The 17,524-nt window shown below is 47.5% G+C and overlaps 1 long non-coding RNA gene and 1 pseudogene across 1 annotated transcript; one reads left to right on the top strand and one right to left on the bottom strand.

The window, feature by feature from the left end:
* Positions 1-17,294, bottom strand: part of LOC127321679 (patatin-like protein 1) — a 29,489-nt pseudogene extending 12,195 nt beyond the window's left edge.
* LOC139833046 (uncharacterized) lies at positions 15,284-16,328 on the top strand. Its single transcript, XR_011748088.1, has 5 exons — positions 15,284-15,373; positions 15,452-15,631; positions 15,719-15,829; positions 15,918-15,987; positions 16,068-16,328. It is a non-coding gene; the product is annotated as an uncharacterized lncRNA (long non-coding RNA).
* Positions 17,295-17,524: the final 230 nt, after the last annotated feature.

The following is a 17,524-nucleotide window of genomic DNA, read 5'->3' on the forward strand; positions in this document are numbered from 1 at the left end:
AGCTCGAAGTAGTAGTGGTTCGTGATGGCCATCTCGCGCGCCACACCTAGAGGGACTGGAGGGACCGGTACGCCTCCGACGCTTAGCAACCAGCCGGTCGGGACGCGGTAGCCCGGCGGGCAGGGGTAGTTCGAGGCGCAAAGCGCCTCCGCCTCCCGGGGGTTAGAGATGCGATGGAAGCCATGGGAGAGAATGATGAGGTTTGCAGATATGAGTCTAGATGTGATATGTAAATGGTGGCCAAGCCTACATATATATAGTGAAAAAATGGCGGGAAGACAAAGGCGGGAACCGGTGGAAAGCGTGGGAAGAAAATAGGCGGGAAGACAGAGGCAAACCTTTAGTACCGGTTGGTGGGTGCAACCGGTACTAAAGCTGTCGGTAGGATAAGGACGCCCTGTCGGTGGGATAAGGACGCGTGGGTAACCTTTAGTACCGGTTGGTGGGTGCAACCGGTACTAAAGCTGTCGGCAGGATAAGGACGCCCTGTCGGTGGGATAAGGACGCGTGGGTAACCTTTAGTACCGGTTGGTAGGTGCAACCGGTACTAAAGCTGTCGGCAGGATAAGGACGCCCTGCTCGATGAGATAAAGTATGTAGCGCACGACGCCCTGTCGGTGGGATAAGGACGCGTGGGTAACCTTTAGTACCGGTTCGTGTCTGCAACCGGTACTAAAGCTGTCGGCAGGATAAGGACGCTCTGCCTATAAAAGGAGCATCGATAGACCATGGGAAGCAGCTCAACAAGCCAACATGGATGGAGAGTTTCATCACCATGGATGGAAGAAAGGGTTGGGAAATCTCCCGTGGCGGAACTTGTCGAAGATGCCCTTGGTGCACACGCCCTATGGCATCTTCGGAAGTTCCGCCTCGGACACATTTCCCTGCAAGCCCGTGGAAGACTCCATCTCCTCTAACAATGTTGGGGAAAGGGTTGGGAAATCTCCCGTGGCGGAACTTGTCGAAGATGCCCTTGGTGCACACGCCCTATGGCATCTTCGGAAGTTCCGCCTCGGAAAAATTTCCCTGCAAGCCCGTGGAAGACTCCATCTCCTCTAACAATGTTGCGGAAAGGGTTGGGAAATCACCCGTGGCGGAACTTCTCGAATATGCCCTTGGTGCACATGCCCTATATATGGCATATTCGGAAGTTCCGCCTCGAAAAATTTCCCGCAAGCCGTGACTTAACTAGTAAAACAAGCCAACCATCTCCATTGTTAATATCTTACATACAGTAACATCATTACACAAAAGTGATTTCCATATTGAGATACACAAGTTATACTCCATCTCCTCTAGTCTTCTGAGTTTTCTTCGCCCGTTTCCCTTTCTTCTTACTGCGACGCAACCATGGACAATCTTCATTGTTTAAGATGATGCTTGGGTCAATTTTTACCTTGAAGGGTGGAATATCGTCAAACTTATTATAATCTTCTGACATGTCTGTCTTGTCCTCTACTCCCACGATGTTTCTTTTTCCTGAAAGAACTATGTGCCGCTTTGGCTCATCGTATGATGTGTCCTCTTGCCTTTCTTTTCTTTTTCGGTTTGCTAGACATGTCCTTCACATAAAAAACCTGAGCCACTCACTGGCTAGGACGAATGGTTCGGTGTCGTACCCAAGATTCTTGAAATCCACTTGTAGTCATTCCGTCGCTGGTCTACTGTACCCGTCTTTCAGGTTGAACCATTTACACCGGAACAAAGGGACCTTGAAATTAGGTCCATAGTCAAGTTCCCATATCTCCTCTATGTACCCATAATATGTGACCTTGTTCCCATTTCCATCTTCCGCATCAAAGCGGACACCACTGTTTTGGTTGGTGCTCTTTTTGTCTTGGGCGAAAGTGTAAAATGTGTTCCCATTAATCTCGTACCCTTGAAAAGTCGATATAGTAGAAGATGGTTGCTTGGCCAACAAGTACAGCTGCTCGTCATCGGTGACATTCATGAGACGTGTTTGCAACCAACCGCCGAAAGTCTTCATGTGTTCTCCATCAATCCAATCTTCACGTTGCTCCGGGTATTTAGAGCGTAAGATCTCCTTGTGTTCCTCTTTGTACGGAGCCACCAAGATGGAATTAAGTAGAACTGTGTAGTGTGCTTGAGTGAAAGAATGTCCGTCCATACACGTTGCTGATTTCTTTCCTAGCGTGCCTTTTCCACGCAGTCTCCCCTCATAGCGCGATTCGGGAACACCGATCGGCTTAAGGTCGAGAATAAAGTCAACACAAAACTCAATGACCTCCTCTGTTCCATAGCCCTTGGAGATGCTTCCTTCTGGCCTAGCACGGTTATGAACGTACTTCTTTAAGACTCCCATGAATCTCTCAAAGGGGAACATGTTGTGTAGAAATACAGGACCGAGAACGCCAATCTCTTCGACCGGGTGAACTAGGAGATGTGTCATAATATTGAAGAAGGATGGTGGGAACACCAACTCGAAGCTGACTAGACATTGGACCACATCCTTCAGAAATTTTGTAGAGTAAGTGGATTGATCACCTTCGAGAAATTGCATTGAGGAACGCACATAGCTTCACAATGGGTACTCGAACATTTTCCGGCAGAAGCCCCCTCAATGCAACCGGAAGTAATTGTGTCATAATCACGTGGCAGTCATGAGACTTTAGGTTTTGAAACTTTTTCTCCGACATGTTTATTATTCCCTTTATATTCGACGAGAAGCCAGACGGGACCTTGATGCTACTCGGGACTTCAAAAAGATCTCCTTCTCCTCTTTGGTAAGAGCATAGCTGGCGGGACCTTGATACTTCTCTGGATTCAGGTTGTTTCCTTCGTGGATACTTTGCCGGTCCTGCCGTGCATCCGGTGTATCTTTTGTCTTCCCATACACGCCCAAGAAGTTTAGCAGGTTCACGCAAAGATTTTTCGTCACGTGCATCACGTCGATTGCGAGTGAACCTCTAAGAATTTCCGATTGGGGTAGCTCCCAAAATATCGACTTCTTCTTCCACATGGGTACGTGTCCGTCAACATCATGCGGAACAGATTGTCCGCCGGGACCCTTTCCAAAGATCACTTCTAAATCCTTGACCATATCATATATAACTTCCCCATTAGGGCGGGTAGGCTTGGTTCGGTTATCTGCCTCACCTCCGAAATGCTTTCCTCTCTTTCTTACGTGATGTTGTTTTGGAAGAAATCGACGATGCCCCTGGTACACATTCTTGTTTCCCAAATAAATACTATCAGTCTCACCTAAACAGTGTGTGCATGCATTGTATCCCTTGTTTGACTGCCCTGAAATGTTACCAAGAGCAGGCCAATCATTGATGGTTACAAATAACAACGCTCGTAGGTTAAATTCCTTTTGTTCGTGCTCATCCCACACAGGTACACCTTCGTCACGCCACAACTCTAAAAGTTCTTCAACCAATGGCCTCAGGTACACATCAATGTCGTTGCCGGGTTGCTTCGGGCCCTGGATGAGCACTGGCATCATAATGAACTTCCGCTTCATGCACAACCAAGGAGGAAGGTTATAGATACATAGAGTCACTGGCCAGGTGCTATGACTGGAGCTCTGCTCCCCGAAAGGATTAAAGCCATCTGTACTTAGACCAAATCTTAAGTTCCTTGCGTCATCTGAAAATGACTTGAACTCTCTGTCGATTTTTCTCCACTGCGACCCGTCAGCGGGGTGTCTCAGCATCACATCTTTCTTACGGTCCTCTTTGTGCCATCGCAACAACTTGGCATGCTATTTGTTGGAACAAACGTTTCAACCGTGGTATTATAGGAGCATACCACATCACCTTCGCAGGAACCCTCTTCCTGGGGGTGGACTCACCCTCAACATCGCCAAGGTCATCTCGCCTGATCTTATACCTCAATGCACTACATACCGGGCATGCATTCAAATTCTCGTACTCCCCGCGGTAGAGGATGCGATCATTGATGCATGCATGTATCTTCTGCACCTCTAATCCTAGAGGGCAGACAACCTTCTTTGCTTCGTACGTGCTAGAGGGCAACACGTTCTCCCCTGGAAGCATCTTCTTTATTATTTTCAGCAACTTTTCAAATCCCTTGTCAGAAGTACCATTCTCTGCCTTCCACTGCAGCAATTCCAGCGTGGTACCCAGCTTTTTCGACCATTTTCGCAATTTGGGTACAACAGTTTGTTGTGATCCTCTAACATTTTCTCCAACTTCAACCTCTCCTTTTCATTTCCGCAGTTCATCTTCGCATCAAGAATGGCCCGACCCAAATCGTCATCCGGGTCATCAAAAATCGGCTCATCGAAAATGAGCTCTTCTTCAACTTCGTCTTCCCCCATTCTACTACCACCGTCTTCAGTGAATAAGCTGGGATAGTTGTCACTATCCTCTTCTTCTTCGTTGTCTTCCAATATAACCCCTCTTTCTCCGTGCTTGGTCCAACAATTATAGGCTGGGCATGAAACCATTCTCCAGCAGGTGGACGTGAAGGGTCTTCGAGGTAGAGTAATCCTTCATATTCTTACGGGAACTACATGGACAATACATGAAACCATTCGACTGCTGTTTGCCTCAGCCACGTTGAGAAAATAATGCATGCCGATAATGAACTCGGGATGGCACCGGTCACCGTACATCCATTGTCGACTCATCTGCATTTTATATGTATATCAAAAATCATTAAGTACACAACATCATGGATATATGAGTGACCAACTTAATTAATATTCAAGTTCATCACATAAAACTAATTGTTTTTTATAAAAAAGAAGAGGGGCTCACCGAGGTGGTACCGTGCCGGCTAGGGGACGACGCTAGCGATCGACGGTGTGAGGACGGGATGATACTAATTAACCCCCACAAAACATACCATAATTTCAGCTCAAATAGCATATAAAAAAATAAAATCACTAACTTAGGCATTTCATCGAACACCTTGATTGCACTACAAAAATAGTACGAGTTAAAACTACCAAAGAACTGAGCTAAATTAGGAACGCCGGAAGGAAGGATGATATTGCTAACCCTTGGATAGATGTATGCCGTTAATCTTGTTAAAATGGTGGAGAAAAATAAAGATTATTGGAGTGTGTGAGAGGTGGAGAAAAATTTAGAGTGTGAGGAAGAAGAGAAAAATGAGAGCCAGGGGGCTCGGGACGATCTGGGCGATTTTTGATATGGCTGGGTACCCTTTGGTACCGGTTCGTGTTACGAACCGGTACCAAAGGTCCAGCCCGGGCCCCACCACGCGTTTTAATTTTGGCCGAAGACCTTTCGTACCGGTTCCTAACACGAACCGGTACGAAAGCCCCTACCAAACCGGTACGAAAGCTCCTCGCCCACCTGAGCCCTCAAACCGGTACAAATGGGCCCATTGGTACCGGTTCGTAAGGGAACCGGTACCAATGGCTTAGATGGATGTGAGGTTTTCTACTAGTGGCAATGGTCACGTGGCCGGTGATGCTCTTGATCTTATCGTGCAGGAACTTGCCGTCGTACTTAGGACCCGTCACCGAGGCGATAAAATTCCTTAACCAAGCCAGGAAGCTGCAGTAACGAACTGACCGATTATTCATTAATAAGGAAGGTGTCACCTCGATCGATCGAGCCGCATGGATGGAAGCTGTGGGTACATACGTCTTCTCCGGGAAGATCTTGGGCCCGTTCTCGAGGTAGAACTGACTGATATCCTTCACTAGTAGAAAACCTCACATCCATCTAAGCCATTGGTACCGGTTCCCTTACGAACCGGTACCAATGGGGCCATTTGTACCGGTTTGAGGGCTCAGGTGGGCGAGGAGCTTTCGTACCGGTTTGGTAGGGGCTTTCGTACCGGTTCGTGTTAGGAACCGGTACGAAAGGTCTTCGGCCAAAATTAAAACGCGTGGTGGGGCCCGGGCTGGACCTTTGGTACCGGTTCGTAACACGAACCGGTACCAAAGGGTACCCAGCCATATCAAAAATCGCCCAGATCGTCCCGAGCCCCCTGGCTCTCATTTTTCTCTTCTTCCTCACACTCTAAATTTTTCTCCACCTCTCACACACTCCAATAATCTTTATTTTTCTCCACCATTTTAACAAGATTAACGGCATACATCTATCCAAGGGTTAGCAATATCATCCTTCCTTCCGGCGTTCCTAATTTAGCTCAGTTCTTTGGTAGTTTTAACTCGTACTATTTTTGTAGTGCAATCAAGGTGTTCGATGAAATGCCTAAGTTAGTGATTTTATTTTTTTATATGCAATTTGAGCTGAAATTATGGTATGTTTTGTAGGTTTTAATTAGTATCATCCCCGTCCTCACCGCCGTCGATCGCTAGCGTCGTCCCCTAGCCGGCACGGTACCACCTCGGTGAGCCCCTCTTCTTTTTTATAAAAAACAATTAGTTTTATGTGATGAACTTGAATATTAATTAAGTTGGTCACTCATATATCCATGATGTTGTGTACTTAATGATTTTTGATATACATATAAAATGCAGATGAGTCGACAATGGATGTACGGTGACCGGTGCCATCCCGAGTTCATTACTGGCATGCATTATTTTCTCAACGTGGCTGAGGCAAACAGGCAGTCGAATGGTTTCATGTATTGTCCATGTAGTTCCTGTAAGAATATGAAGGATTACTCTACCTCGAAGACCCTTCACGTCCACCTGCTGGAGAATGGTTTCATGCCCAGCTATAATTGTTGGACCAAGCACGGAGAAAGAGGGGTTATATTGGAAGACAACGAAGAAGAAGAGGATAGTGACAACTATCCCAGCTTATTCACTGAAGACGGTGGTAGTAGAATGGGGGAAGACGAAGCTGAAGAAGAGCTCATTTTCGATGAGCCGATTTTTGATGACCCGGATGACGATTTGGGTCGGGCCATTCTTGATGCGAAGATGAACTGCGGAAATGAAAAGGAGAGGTTGAAGTTGGAGAAAATGTTAGAGGATCACAACAAACTGTTGTACCCAAATTGCGAAAATGGTCAGATAAAGCTGGGTACCACGCTGGAATTGCTGCAGTGGAAGGCAGAGAATGGTACTTCTGACAAGGGATTTGAAAAGTTGCTGAAAATAATAAAAAAGATGCTTCCAGGGGAGAACGTGTTGCCCTCTAGCACGTACGAAGCAAAGAAGGTTGTCTGCCCTCTAGGATTAGAGGTGCAGAAGATACATGCATGCATCAATGACTGCATCCTCTACCGCGGGGAGTACGAGAATTTGAATGCATGCCCGGTATGTAGTGCATTGAGGTATAAGATCAGGCGAGATGACCCTGGCGATGTTGAGGGTGAGTCCACCCCGGGAAGAGGGTTCTGCGAAGGTGATGTGGTATGCTCCTATAATACCACGGTTGAAACGTTTGTTCCAGAACAAAGAGCATGCCAAGTTGTTGCGATGGCACAAAGAGGACCGTAAGAAAGATGTGATGCTGAGACACCCCGCTGACGGGTCGCAGTGGAGAAAAATCGACAGAGAGTTCAAGTCATTTTCAGATGACGCAAGGAACTTAAGATTTGGTCTAAGTACAGATGGCTTTAATCCTTTCGGGGAGCAGAGCTCCAGTCATAGCACCTGGCCAGTGACTCTATGTATCTATAACCTTCCTCCTTGGTTGTGCATGAAGCGGAAGTTCATTATGATGCCAGTGCTCATCCAGGGCCCGAAGCAACCCGGCAACGACATTGATGTGTACCTGAGGCCATTGGTTGAAGAACTTTTAGAGTTGTGGCGTGACGAAGGTGTACCTGTGTGGGATGAGCACGAACAAAAGGAATTTAACCTACGAGCGTTGTTATTTGTAACCATCAATGATTGGCCTGCTCTTGGTAACATTTCAGGGCAGTCAAACAAGGGATACAATGCATGCACACACTGTTTAGGTGAGACTGATAGTATTTATTTGGGAAACAAGAATGTGTACCTGGGGCATCGTCGATTTCTTCCAAAACAACATCACGTAAGAAAGAGAGGAAAGCATTTCGGAGGTGAGGCAGATAACCGAACCAAGCCTACCCGCCCTAATGGGGAAGTTATATATGATATGGTCAAGGATTTAGAAGTGATCTTTGGAAAGGGTCCGGCGGACAATCTGTTCCGCATGATGTTGACGGACACGTACCCATGTGGAAGAAGAAGTCGATATTTTGGGAGCTACCCTACTGGAAATTCTTAGAGGTTCACTCTGCAATCGACGTGATGCACGTGACGAAAAATCTTTGCGTGAACCTGCTAAACTTCTTGGGCGTGTATGGGAAGACAAAAGATACACCGGATGCACGGCAGGACCAGCAAAGTATCCACGAAGGAAACAACCTGAATCCAGAGAAGTATCAAGGTCCTGCCAGCTATGCTCTTACCAAAGAGGAGAAGGAGATCTTTTTTGAAGTCCTGAGTAGCATCAAGGTCCCGTCTGGCTTCTCGTCGAATATAAAGGGAATAATAAACATGTCGGAGAAAAAGTTTCAAAACCTAAAGTCTCATGACTGCCACGTGATTATGACACAATTACTTCCGGTTGCATTGAGGGGGCTTCTGCCGGAAAATGTTCGAGTACCCATTGTGAAGCTATGTGCGTTCCTCAATGCAATTTCTCAGAAGGTGATCAATCCACTTACTCTACAAAATTTCTGAAGGATGTGGTCCAATGTCTAGTCAGCTTCGAGTTGGTGTTCCCACCATCCTTCTTCAATATTATGACACATCTCCTAGTTCACCTGGTCGAAGAGATTGGCGTTCTCGGTCCTGTATTTCTACACAACATGTTCCCCTTTGAGAGATTCATGGGAGTCTTAAAGAAGTACGTTCATAACCGTGCTAGGCCAGAAGGAAGCATCTCCAAGGGCTATGGAACAGAGGAGGTCATTGAGTTTTGTGTTGACTTTATTCCTGACCTTAAGCCGATCGGTGTTCCTGAATCGCGCTATGAGGGGAGACTGCGTGGAAAAGGCACGCTAGGAAAGAAATCAGCAACGTGTATGGACGGACATTCTTTCACTCAAGCACACTACACAGTTCTACTTAATTCCATCTTGGTGGCTCCGTACAAAGAGGAACACAAGGAGATCTTACGCTCTAAATACCCGGAGCAACGTGAAGATTGGATTGATGGAGAACACATGAAGACTTTCGGCGGTTGGTTGCAAACACGTCTCATGAATGTCACCGATGACGAGCAGCTGTACTTGTTGGCCAAGCAACCATCTTCTACTATATCGACTTTTCAAGGGTACGAGATTAATGGGAACACATTTTACACTTTCGCCCAAGACAAAAAGAGCACCAACCAAAACAGTGGTGTCCGCTTTGATGCAGAAGATGGCAATGGGAACAAGGTCACATATTATGGGTACATAGAGGAGATATGGGAACTTGACTATGGACCTAATTTCAAGGTCCCTTTGTTCCGGTGTAAATGGTTCAACCTGAAAGACGGGGTACAGGTAGACCCGCAGTACGGAATGACTACAGTGGATTTCAAGAATCTTGGGTACGACACCGAACCATTCGTCCTAGCCAGTGAAGTGGCTCAGGTTTTTTATGTGAAGGATATGTCTAGCAAACCGAAAAAAAGAAAAGAAAGGCAAGAGGACACATCATACGATGAGCCAAAGCGGCACATAGTTCTTTCAGGAAAAAGAAACATCGTGGGAGTAGAGGACAAGACAGACATGTCAGAAGATTATAATAAGTTTGACGATATTCCACCCTTCAAGGTAAAAATTGACCCAAGCATCATCTTAAACAATGAAGATTGTCCATGGTTGCGTCGCAGTAAGAAGAAAGGGAAACGGGCGAAGAAAACTCAGAAGACTAGAGGAGATGGAGTATAACTTGTGTATCTCAATATGGAAATCACTTTTGTGTAATGATGTTACTGTATGTAAGATATTAACAATGGAGATGGTTGGCTTGTTTTACTAGTTAAGTCACGGGCTTGCAGGGAAATTTTTCCGAGGCGGAACTTCCGAAGATGCCATAGGGCGTGTGCACCAAGGGCATCTTCGACAAGTTCCGCCACGGGAGATTTCCCAACCCTTTCCCCAACATTGTTAGAGGAGATGGAGTCTTCCACGGGCTTGCAGGGAAATTTTTCCGAGGCGGAACTTCCGAATATGCCATATATAGGGCATGTGCACCAAGGGCATATTCGAGAAGTTCCGCCACGGGTGATTTCCCAACCCTTTCCGCAACTCTCCAGGGCGTCATGGCCTACCGTGGCCCCCGCCTGCGCTACCCTCAGTCCCAGCCCACGCGTGCTCACCCGCCGACCGGAGAGTACCGCGACCCCGATGCCAGCGACGATGATGACGGCGACTACGACGACTACAGTGGCGACTACTACAGGGCTAGGCACGAGTATGACTGAATGACTCCAACAGTAGAATTTGGCCATGTATCTTTAATTTTCAGTTAGCTATGTACTTTTAATTCGAGTTCAATCGTAATAAAAATTTATTCCCGCCCTTTCTTTCTCGCCTTTTTTCTCCCACGCGCGGCGTCGTGGCGGGAAAGTTTCCTGCGCGACGTCGTGGCGGGAAAGTTTCCTGCGCGACGTCGAGGCGGGAAACTTTCCCGCGCGAACGGCGTCGTGGCGGGAGTGTAAAGAAAGAAATAGAAACAATAAATAGAAAAGAAAATAAATAGAAAAGCAATAGAAAAAATAAATAGAAAAGAAACAGAAAAGAAAATAAATAGAAAAGCAACAGAAAAAAGAAATAGAAAAGAAATAGAAAAGAAAATAAAAAAAAAAAGAAACAGAAAAAGAAAAGCAACAGAAAAGAAAATAAATAGAAAAGCAATAGAAAAAATAAATAGAAAAGAAACAGAAAAAAAAAATAGAAAAGCAACAGAAAAAAGAAATAGAAAAGAAATAGAAAAGAAAATAAAAAAATAAAAGAAACAGAAAAAGAAAAGCAACAGAAAAGAAAAGAAATAGAAAATGAAAAGAAATAGAAAATGAAAAGAAAAGAAATAGAAAATGAAAAGAAATAGAAAATGAGAAGAAAAGAAAAGAAACACAAAAGAAAAGAAAAAAAACATAAAAGAAAAGAAAGAAGAAACAGAAAACAAAATAAATAGAAAAGAAAAGAAACACAAAAGAAAGGGGAACGAACATGAAAAGAAAAGAAATAGAAAATGAAAAGAAATAGAAAATGAAAAGAAAAGAAATAGAAAATGAAAAGAAATAGAAAATGAGAAGAAAAGAAAAGAAACACAAAATAAAAGGAAAAAGAAACAGAAAAGAAAGAAGAAAACAAGAAAAGAAAAAGAAACAAAGAAAAGAAAAGAAAACAAGAAAAGAAAAAAGAAAACAAAAAAACCCTTTAGTACCGGTTGGTACCACCAACCGCATACGAAAAGTCTTCGTACCGGTTGGTGGTACCAACCGGTACTAAAGGCCCATCGCCCTGTTTTACACTTAGCCGGCGACGAAAAATCCCAAAATCTTCTTTCTCCCCCGCGCGACGAGAGGCCCGACGCCGCCGACGACGCCGACGCACCCACGCCGCCGACGCACCCACGCCGCCGCCGCCGACGAAGCCGCCGCCGCAGACGCAGCCGCCACCGCCGACGCAGCCGCCGCCCGCAGTACCTCCCCGGCCCTCTCCTCCTTTTTTCCGCCGCCCGCATCCACGCCTCCCCGCTCGCGGCCGCCGACCCTTTCGTGGTCAGCCTCGCGCTCAAGGCCTGCGCCGCGGCCGCCGACGCCGGCCACGCCGCGTCGCTGCACGCTCGCCGTCGAGTCCTCGGCCGTCTCCTCCGACGCCGGCCACGCCACCGCGCTAGCGCACGCCTACGCCAAGGCCGGCCGCCTCGCGCTCAGGGTGTTCGACGAAATGCTCGTGGGCGCCCGACGCGGGCGGGCCGACGCTCGTGGGCGCGCTGACGCGGGCGGGCCGACGCCACGACGCGCTCCGCCGCTTCGGCTGAGATGCGCGCCTCGGGGTGCCCTGCGACTCGCACGCATGCGCCGCTGTGCTCACCGCGTGCGCCGAGGCGAAGCCAGGCTGCTGCTGCGCGGCCGTGAGGTGCACGCGCTCTGCGCCAAGCTCGGCATCGACGCCATGCCCTACGTCGCCAACACCCTCGCCACGCTGTACGCGCGCTGCGGCGACAACATGCGCAACATGCTCGGCGATGCAGCGAAGGGCCGCTCAAGTTACTGACCTGAACGCGCGCTGCTGTGGCTGGCGTGGAGGAGTATGTCGGCCTCCTGGAGGCTGGCGCGCTGCTCGAACGCCTCCAGCAGCAGCTGGTGCACGTACGCCTTCTGCGCCCTGTTGAGGTGCTGCGGCACGCACTCGACGCCGCCGGCAGATGGAGTTCACGTACACGGTGGCGCCGCCGACGCCGCCGGTCTGCCCTGCGGTGTACGCGTACACCCTGTCGCCGGCCTCGCATTGCCTGGCGTGTTTCGTCGTTGCCTCCCACATCCCGTCGCCATGTCGTCGCCCATTATCTGAAAACAGAGCAAAATCAGAACCGAACAAAACCTTCCATGATTTGCAAATCTGACCATGAAGAAGCACTGGGAAGTTAATTAGCATCTGCACGATGCGGTTTAAATACTAGTAGTGCTAGGCGTGTATCCATACGGCGAGGGGTGTACGGTCGATATATAGACAGCCGCCGCGACATAGAGAGAAGAGCGAGAGGACGAGCGCCGAGTGTTAGGGTTAGGGTCTGTAGCGGTGCCGAGTCCGTGGCGGTGCCGCCGCGACATAGAGAGAAGAGCGAGAGGAGGAGGGGGAACACCGTGTCCGTGGCCGTGGCGGTCCGTTAGGGTTTTTGTTCTTTCTTCATTTCAATTGTTATCCATCTAGCAATCTGTTATATGATCATTACATGATGAATGAAATACAATTGCTTTCTTAATTTTGCAGTGACATTGAGGTATGGAGGACGGCACCTTCGTCCGAGATGAGGAGGGGGAAGAAGCGGTGCAGCGATTGATCTATGAGAGTGCCCGTGGTCCGGAACCCGACGATGGAGATGACAACGAGTACGCCGACTTTCTGAATGATTTTGGCGAGGGACTTGAGTCTGAACAAGTTAGAAAAGACAATGAAGTGTCCATCACAAACTCCGGCGAGGTGTATATCTATGTATCAATTAGTCTGTGTTCATCCCTAGATGCATTCATTTATTTGTATTGCACTTATTAACGAATAATTTTTTCTTTTAGCCTTCTGGATCATCGAGCAAGTCTGTTAGAACAAAACGAGGCCCGACGCGGGTGCTAAAGGGCGAGGGCAGGTTAGCCCTCACGGCATTCAAGGCTAATGGTGAACCAGTGGAGCCCAAGGAGTTTTGCCGCAAATTTACAAGTCAATCCGGAGTTATTGTTAGGGACCATGTACCGATCAGCATTCAAGAGTGGCATAAGCCGAAGAACCCGGAGAGTGGTGCTACTTATGTCAACGACGGCATGAAAAAATTTCTTTGGGAAACGCTATCGACAAAGTTCAGCCTCTGGGAAGACATGACGGAAGGCCAGAAGGATAAAGTCAAGGAATGGACATGGAAGAAGATGGCCATACAATTCCAGAGCTTCAAGAAAAATTTATGGGACAAATATAAGAATGAAGATCCAGTATTCGATGATAATACCGAAAATCTAGTGAAGATAAAAGATCACTGGGCCGCATTTAAGGAGTATAAGAAATCGTCTAAGTTTGTGTCCCGATCGAAGAAAAATACCGAAAATGCTGCAAAGAAGAAACTTCCGCATCATTTGGGGTCAGGTGGCTACAAGAGTGCCATTCCGAAGTGGACAGCGTTTGAGAATAAACTGATGGATCATGGAATCACTCCACAGACATGGGACTGGCCCGAACGGTCCAAGTTCTGGTTGTTCGCTCATGGGGCAGGGTTGGACCCAAAGACAGGGTTGATCGTTGCGAAGGGAAAATGGAAGGAAAAAATTGAGGCAATTGTACCGAAGCTGGTAGATGCAATTGAAAAGGTCAGAAAGGGAGAGTACATTCCCGATCGAGAGAATGACGAGCTGACACTCGCTCACGGGAACCCTGAACATGTTGGACGGGTACGAGCTCGCCCTGTGTCTCACCATGAAGGAAGCGTGGCCGGACAGCGCCGACACTTATAGAAGCCGTTCGCGAAAGAAGAAGAAGGACGCCGACATTGTAACGGAGTTGTTATCTAGGGTGGAGGCTCTTGAGAGAAATCAGAGGGCACCGATCAGCCGCTGTTTCTACAGATCCACAAGCCGATGCTGCCCCATCTCAGCGAAGAAGCGGTGTCGGTTCCTCGCATCTTGACGGATGTGGAGGAAGCTACCCCGTGGATTATGTCACGGAGAAGACAGATTGCGAGCTACATATGTTAATCGGGACCGCGTACGTTAAGGTGGCGGTCGGCTATGTGTACCCAAGTGAAGATGGAGCAATGCACCATCATATGCCCATTCCACCTGGTTGTGTTCGTGTCGGGGTGGATGAAGTTGTTTCGGGGTTTGAAAAAGTGGAGCTTGATATTCCTAGAGGTGAAGATGAGAGGACACTGGGCGATGTCAAGCACGGTTTCGCCCTATGGCCGAAGAAGTACGTCGTCCTTTTGCAAAGGCCACCGACTCCTACACATGAGCAGCAAATGCCATCGACTCCTCCTGGTGGCAGTCCTGGTGAGCAGCCAAGTCCACACCTACCTGAGAGGGACCCCAGCGTGAGTCCACCATCTCGAGATCCTCCGCGTAAGACAGCGTCCGTTAAGCGGAACGGTACGCCGCCTAGGAAGAAAGCTAGAAAGGAGAAACAACTGCCGCCTCCTGAGAAGTTACCTTGGGAAAAAACTCCAGAGGAAAACGCGGAGGCCGTTAAGGCCGAGGTGAAGAAATTTTTGCGCCGAAAGTGCCAGTAGATACCTTTCGAGAAGACACTAGATCGGGAGAAAGTTGTGCGTACCGTTGACAATCTATATGACCCTGTACCATCGCCGCCATCCGACTATGCGCGTTCTATTGAAAGGTCGTATGACAAGATGATCGAGGCGACAAAACCCGTTAAATCGGGTATCGGGGAGATAAAAGGGATACACAAAGTGTCTACCAGCTCGGACAACAACCCGTTCAATCGGTCGCCCCTCTCAAGGTGTTTGACGGGAAGACCGTTCAAAGTTCTCGACAAGACGCAACTGATTACGCCTTAGCTGAACGAGCATATCAGTTTGTTCAAGGGAAAGATTTGGTCGAGAATCTCAGGAAGGTACCAACATGTATGCGTAACTTGCATTCGTGGTACCTTAAGGCCTCAAAGGAAGGGATCGAGACTATCATGGTGCGAGTTAGGGAAGAGCACTACTTCAGGAGTACTGTGTGAACGTTGACTTCGCCGAACTCTTTCAGTTATATAATCTCCGGGCCCTCGACAAATCAATCATCAGTTGCTATTGTCTGTAAGTGATTTATTTATTTAATTTGAGAAGTCGTTCATTGTCTGCAGATTATAATCTTTTGTGCGCTATATTATGCAGATCGAAGATGCTCGAATGCAAAAGGGACGATATCACAGACATTGGGTTCATTGACCCGAACACAATGCATGTCAAAACCATAGATGATCCCCTCTATAACAAGGATACACCGCAGACTTTGCTAAGGTTTTTGAAGCGACAACGTGACAAAAAGCTAATACTTTGGCCTTACAACTTCGAGTGAGTCTTACCGTCTTATAACACATTATATTTTGCTCACCGTATGTCAAAATTTTAACTAATGACTACATATTGAAACGTGCGTAGGTTTCACTTTATTCTTCTCGTCATCAATTTGGAAATTGGAGAAGTTGAAGTCTTGGACTCACTAACCAAAGAAAAGGATCTATACGTGTCTTGTTTTTTAATGCTCAGAAGGTAATTTGAATTCTTATCGGTTTGTTTCGTTAATTTCCTGCTTTGAACTAATTGATGACTCTTTTATGCATTTTCTTTTGTCGAGCAGCGTATGGCAAACTTTCATCAAGGAAGATACGTCCCGTGAATGGCCACCGAAGCTGCGATGGCGTGCGAAAGTAAGTAGTACTACCTAGGTCCACACACCTTTCAATTATCATACTTGACTATTGTTTGATTGAATTATATTCTTGTAAAGAAATGCCCGCAACAACCTCCGGGGACCGATCTCTGTGGATTCTTCGTTTGCGAGTTCATCCGCAGAATTGTCAACGAGAGAACGAATAATGAGAGAAATAAAGAGGTACAAAAACAATCTTCACAAATTTGTTTTGTTATCATAAGTTGTGCCGAGTTTCAGTAATAGTTGTTTCATGTATTCATTTGTATCTTATTCTTTTATAGTTGGCAAGAAAGCGGAACAAGCTCTCAATCGATGACCGCTTCATAGCAATAGGCGAGGAATTGGCGGGATTTTTCCTTCGGGACGTCATACCACCACTCGCAGAGCACCACAATGAATGAAGATGTACATGTTACATATATCGTTGACTCGAAGAGTACCACTATGCTACATGTAATAGACATATATAGAGTACGCCTCGGAGAGCACCACTATGCATGAAGATCGATCTTCATGCATAGTGCTACTTAATTTGCGATCTCATGCAATAACATGTGTGTTATATTATATGCACCAACTTGCTATGCATCATCTTGATCTTCATGTACTACCTAAACCCAAACGCGTTTCTGGTGCATCGACGCGATATGAATCAAACCGATATCCCTAAACCTCTCCAAAACCCTAAAAAGCCAATTCTCTGCCGCGGCAGAGATTTGGGAAAATTCCCTGCCGCGGGGGGAACCTTTGGTACCGGTTCGTATTACCAACCGGTACCAAAGATCCTCAGCCCTGAGCTCTCCTGGTGGCCCACGTGGAGGCCCGTTTTATACCGGTTCGTAAGCAACCGGTACGAAAGGGGGGGGGGGCTTTAGTGCCGAATAATTTGTACCGGTTGCTAAACCGGTACGAATGGCCCTCTGGAACCGGTATAGATGGGCGTTTTTCTACTAGTGCTTGGCGGCGAAGAGAGGTCGTTTGTTCTCGTCCGGCGTCGCAAGCATCGACGCCACCAGCGCACCGGTGCTCGTCCCAGTGATCACGTCGAAATAGTCCGCGATGCGAGCGTCCGGACCGTCCAGCTCCTGCAAAAAGAAATCAGCACTCGATCCGTTGGAATCAACTTATCTAGCTATATCTAAGGCGACGATCCAGACGAACTTGGAGCTTGGACTCGAGGCAGGCGAGGATGGTGGCCGGGATGAGGCCACGGATGCCGCCGCCGTCGATACTCAGCACCGTGATGAGCCGCCCTTCGGATGGCGGCGGGGAGATCATCGTCGCGTCGGCGGTGCTGGGCATTCTTGTTGCTTGGGCTCAGCTCTTGAAGTCTAGCTATCCTATCAGTGGCCTCTCAGCTCAGCTCAAAAACTTGATTCTCGTGATTTCTGATCAAGAGGCTCGCCCAGCTATTTAAAGAGTCTCATCGCGCAGGAACAATTACGGCAGCGCGACTTACGGACAAAGGCTTACAGGAAGATGATACGGACTGACGTGTAAACAAGTGGTTGGTTTAATTTCTCCACCCCTCT

Source organism: Lolium perenne, chromosome 7 (assembly GCF_019359855.2).
Source record: "Lolium perenne isolate Kyuss_39 chromosome 7, Kyuss_2.0, whole genome shotgun sequence".
NCBI classification, from domain to species: domain Eukaryota; kingdom Viridiplantae; phylum Streptophyta; class Magnoliopsida; order Poales; family Poaceae; genus Lolium; species Lolium perenne.